Here is a 6,205-nt window from a genome sequence, read left to right on the forward strand (position 1 = left end):
ATCTTTGATGTAATCTGTGTCGACATTTCTACCATACGCGTTTCTTGTGCTTCAATCTTCGATGTAATCTGTGTCGACATTTCTGACATACGTGTTTCTTGTGCTTCTAGTTGGGATGATATATGTGACGACATTGATGATACTGTCGATGTTTGAGCAGCTATTGCAGCCAATATCATGTTCAAGTCTGTGCTCGTAACTGTCTGCGATGTTTCATTTTTCTCTTCAATTTTTGTTGTTGTATCGTCCCCATCAGGATAAAAGGCATACTCGTCCACATCAATTCCTTGCGACTCCATTACCTCTCGTAGCCGTGCTTGAAGTTCGATCTTATTGCCGGTTGTATTTAATCCACGGTTCTCCAACTCCTTTTTCAGTTGCTGGATCTTCAATTCACTGAACTTTGCCATGTCCAAGTTGTATTCCCAATCTTCGGAATTTATTCAACAATTCCTCTTCTGACACCAATTGTAACGAATTTCCTGCAAATCCTCTTATTTGCCCTTTTGCTAGGATCGTATCGCTAAACTGTTGAATAAATAACTCCAATATTGAAAATGGAAAAATGGTCTTTATTAAAATACTTCACAATAACACTCAAACTGTGCAACGAATAGCTTAATAACCAAACTGATAGCTTAAAGGAAACTGACTTTCAAAATAATAGTGCTATTGCTCGCTAGATATCGTCTTACTCGTAACTGCTTGACAATTCAAATCAAACTGAATTACTTCTTACTCGCTTGCCACGCTTTTATAGTTTACGCTGCATACTTCTAGGCTCTTCGATTTCCAGAACTTACCAACTATTTCGAGTGTTTATAGTTCTCATATAGTTTCTACTTGTTTACAATTTTCTACTTTTCAGCGTCTCTCAGATGTATGTGAGTTTGTAGTTTACAGTCTCTCGCACACACATAGGCGTATAAGTAAATGCATCTGTGGGTGACATCTCTCGGCTGCCTTATATATGTGTATACATGATTTGATTATTGACGTGAACATCGCTTAGCATCGCCTTAGTGATGGTATAGCTTAGGGATGCTAATATCCGTGACAATATTAATATTTTTCGTATTGAAATAAATGGATTCAATTTTTATAAAATTTAAAAATACAAATTAGAATATATAAATACTTAAGTACCCCACAACTGTTACTATGACAACTTATGTTATGGCTACGTTTATTATAGCGGTTTTGTTTGCTGAATTGTTGCAATTGTGGCTACACATATGTATGGTTATGACGAAGCATACGGTTACAATAACGATAGCTACGACGATATAGTTACGGTTAATGATAAACATGTGTTTTTGTAAGCGTACTCTGTGCCACTTTTTTGGTATTTCCGTTGATGGTAATGGAGAGCAGCAAGCTAGACACGGTTGTGCTGATGTAAGAGCCTCTGGTTTGGTAAAGCCTGAGTTATTCCAATTCATGATCGGTTGCCACTTTCTCAGTAAGTTGTTACTCACACAAAGCCGCTTTGAGAACTGTGCGGGGAGATTTCATCAGCTGCTGCTAGCCCAAGCAGCTTCTTGACGCAAACATTGTTTAGAGTAACCCTAATAAATTTGCATTGAACACAGTTTGTTACATATTTTCGTAGGAAAACTTTGCGGTTTACTTTAGTTAATTTAATTTTGCAACAATTTTAATTGCAACCTGAGAACGCGTGCAAAATGGGTTGGATTTTGCATTGTCTTTTGTTTGTCCTTGCTAAGGAGATTTTTAATTTTACAAATTTTTTGTGGTTTTATCCTTAATTACCTAAGTGGCCCAGCTGGACAATCAAATTTAATTTCCTTTTGGTTGCTTGTAAATTATATAAATAAGTAATATCGTGCCTTCGACCATATTCATAGAATGTTTCAAGTGGGTGCGTATGTTGCACACCAGAAGCCTTGAAAAAGCTCACCGGCCCTATTTTATGGGCAATTAGGTCATTAACTAGTTAGGTTAGGCAAGGTGGAGGGGGCGTGCATGGAAACGTCCCATATTTCAACTAGGAAACTTCTAGTCCATTGTGATTGCCCTCTGTGAGTGCCATGGTTGGCGGCACTTTCGTAAAGCCAGAATACTTTGTAGTAGCTCACAACGAACCCATTCCTTGCTCTAAAGAACTAAGTGGGAGCCAAATATCCACTTTCTCAACTTTTGGATATCACTTAGCTATGGTCGAACAGAGCTATCCGTCTTTCTTATGTCCACATGCGAATCTTTCTTAGGCATCTTATCTGCAGTTCATTATGGGAGTGCCACGAAATCCCAAAAAAAAAAATACCCAAACACAAAATCCCTAAATTCAAAATCCGCAAAATCAAAATCCCCAAAATCAAAATCCCCAAAGTCAAAATCCCCAAACACAAAATCCCAGTGCTATTATAAACATCATGACCGTGTAAAAAAATAGCAATATCTCTTTCCTCTTTCATTCATATTTATGTATGTATAACTATATATTCACGTTTTGGCAATACATATTTTTACTTATCCATATATAGGACTGCTAGTCGCTCTGATTCGAACAAGCTAACAGAAGCGTGTACTACGCAGAAGGACATCACCGTGGCGGTACCCACGGTTATACCACACACCCGGACTTGGCATGGCGTAGCCCAGGGTTATTTTTTATAAGCGCGGCCGAAGGCCGCCTATGCAGAAAGTTGGTATGGATAATGAGCCTTTTTTGGTCGCCGCGATTTTAAACCTAATTAGAATTCATTTCACACATAAAATGGAGATTTTGTGTTGGGGATTATGAGTTTGGGGATTTAGATTTTGGGGATTATGAATTTGGGGATTTTGATTTTGGGGATTTTGATTTTGGGGATTTTGATTTTGGGGATTTTGTTTTGAGGATTTTGATTTTGGGGATAACGTGGTAGACTCGTTCATTCTCTTAAATAACGCTGTGCCCAGGCATCCAGCAAAAAGAGATATTGAGATACCCTATGGACACCAGCTGAACTTGACACCTCCTGAGGTTATAGGACTATATGAAGTTGGATTCTAATGCCTTTAAGGCAGCCTGGCTGTCGACAAAGATCGTTTAAAATAACGTAGCGGTCTGGCCACTCCCTCTATGTCATAGACCTTCGCCTGGTAGACACTGCCTGAGTCAGGAAGTCCGTACGACTAATTTACCTGCAGATGCTTTCAGCACAATTAAGTTTAAGTTCACTTTTCTATTTTCAAGCCGTCTGTGCAGACTGTAATGCCTCTATTACAGTTTATGCCCTCCTGCCATCACAATAGTTCAGTAATTAGGCGGAAGACTGTCCTACTTGACTGTTTCGATAAAGGCTATGCCACTCGCTCCCTTCTCAGACGTACTCCTGTGTCCTTGTACAAAGAGCTACAAAAATTGAGGGGTTAGGCAAAAAATCTACTCAACAGTGCGCTCCAAACTAAGTTTGAGGTAAACTGTGCTCGATACTGCTGTACATAACGTGAATATATGAAACTAATTCGCTATGTTGAAAATGGCTTTGCTTCCGGAATATTGTAGTGTTATAATAACCTGAAATGGAACTTCGAAGCTAGCAAGAGTACGGACCGAGAAGCAAATGTAAACTCTCTCCACGCATGTTTTCATGCAATTTGACAATGACAAGTTCTCTCTCAGAAACCTATAGAAGTTAGAATGGGATGGTTACTATAATTTGGACCCACTGTTCACGGCCGTCGTCACGTATAGCTCCAAATTGAATAAAAACAAGTAAGGACGGGACTTCATACCTTTCATGAATGGGGCTGAACAATAATCTTATCGCGTTCGTAATCTCCAAATAATCGGATGTATAAGATAAGAAATATATAGTGAACAGATGTACATACCTAAACAATTTTTAAGATAAATATAAAATAAAAATGGCAAAAAACCCCCTTATCTGAACGATCGGTTGTATGAGATATGTATAATATATAGCTCCGATTGAAATGATTTTTACAGGAAATCTTCTATGATATATTAGGATATATATCACCAAGTTTCACGTTTTTATATTGGAAACTAAGGGAGAAATGGCCAAAAATCTTTCTATCTGAACGATCGGTTGTATGGGATAGGTATATACTATATACATATAGCTCCGATCAAAGTGATTTTTTCAGGAAATATTCTATGATATTGTAACGAATTTCTCTGCAAATCCTCTTATTTGCCCTTTTGCTATGTTCGTATCGCTAAACTGTTGAATAAATAACTCCAATATTGAACAATGGAAAAATGGCCTTTATTAAAAAACTTCACAATAACACTTATACTTTGCTTCTCGCTGGCTTAATAACCAAACTGATTGATAACTAAAATGAAACTCTACCATTGGCCGCCAGATGGCGTGCTTAATCAAACGGATTGATAGCTCAACTCAAACTGAATTATTACTTACTCGCTTGCGCCACTTTTATAGTTTACGCTGCATACATCTAGGCTCTTCTATTTCCAGAACTTACTAGTTAGTTTCGGCTACAAAATCGCCAGCCACAACTACGTGCACAAATTATTGCCCTCTCTTGTGACAACTCAGATAAGATATATGCATGTGTTTGTGCATTGCCGCTCCGATGCTCGTATACGTACATATGTGTAGACGCAATTATTTATTCGTTTATGTAGATACATAATGATTGAATTATTGATGTGAATGTTTGTAGTTTACAGTCTCTCGAGTACATATAGGCGTATAAGTAAATGCATCTGTGTGTGACATCTCTTTCGGCTGCCTTATATATGTGTATACATGATTTGATTATTGACGTAAATACTGCTTGGCATGGCCTTAGCATCGCCTTAGTGATGGTATAGCTTAGTGATGCTAATATCCGTGACACTGCCCTCCACCTAAGTCTGATCGTCCCGATCAGACAAATCTCTCGATCTAAACGCTGCTAATCTCTCCAAATGAACCACCCTTCTATTTCGTGGTTTCCCAATTGTTTGTATGCGGTAGATGGCATCACTGATCCTTTTTACAACTTTGTACGGGCCTTCCCAACTGCACCAAAATTTGGAAGGAACACCTTTCCGCCGGCGAGGGTTGCACAACAGTACCAAATCTCCCTCCAAGAAACCCTCCGAATTATTCTTGTTATCGTACCTGTATTTGATCTTACTACTCATTATCCTGGATCGTTCCCTCGCACTCTGTTGCTTGGCCAATGAAGAACTACTTCGCAGAGCTTGATCTTGACGGATTGACTTTGCATCATCAGTATCGTCTTGACGTTTCACAACAGTAGTACGCGCTGGCTTGAAACCACCCTTGCATTCTTTCTGGAAAATTCTTTCAGTCGTTTTAGTGCGTCCATTAGGGTTTGTCAATGCCAGTGTTTTTCTTGCAGGTACTTTTGATTTCGCTTTATTTGGCCCATTCGATCCATCAACCTTTGCTCGATTTACTTTCCTTGACTTTCGTGGTCTCTGTCGAATCTCCTCCACCAGCACTCGTTTACTGCTGAATCCTTTTTCCAAACTGAAGTTAAGTGGCACATCTTGGTTCTCATAATGCATCACCCTTCTCTGCATATCGATCTTGATGTCATGGTCAACCAAGAAATCCACTTCCAATATAACTTCATCAACAATCTCCGCCACAACAAATTTGTGTAGAACCATGACCTTCCCAATCAATACTCACATATCACTTCTCCCTGAACTTGGTTATACTCACCAGTGACCGTACGTAACTTTGCTCCAGGTATCGGTTTTACTCTCCTGTTGACCAAGTCAGATCGAATCAAGGAATGAGATGCGCCCGTATCTACAGTCAGTATTCGTTCTTTGCCATCCACATTCCCTCTGACGGTAAGACTGCTCGATTTTCTACCAATTTGCGACAAAGATATCACAGGGCATTCAATAGCTGGGGCAAGTTTTCGTTCTTTACATCCGACACGCTCTTGCTCATTTCCGCCAGCTTTGCGTTTACGGCCACCCACATTGTTGGAACTATTAGGACCAAGATCGCAATGACGTGCAATGTGACCTGGGTTGCCGCGCTTGCAACATTTAATAACTCCGGCATTCTCCTGCTGAGATCCCTTCAGTGCTTCCAAAATTGTGTCTACCCACTCTGGCCTTTCTACTTCCACACGGCGTGCTTTGTATGCTGGTTTACTCAATAGTGAGGCCGTTTTCTGAGTCAATGCATGTGATACCGTTTCAGCAAATGTCAGCTTTGGGTTTGCGTATGTAGCT

The sequence above is a fragment of the Eurosta solidaginis genome, chromosome 5 (genome assembly GCF_040869045.1).
Source record: "Eurosta solidaginis isolate ZX-2024a chromosome 5, ASM4086904v1, whole genome shotgun sequence".
In the NCBI taxonomy this organism is placed as follows: Eukaryota; Metazoa; Arthropoda; class Insecta; order Diptera; family Tephritidae; genus Eurosta; species Eurosta solidaginis.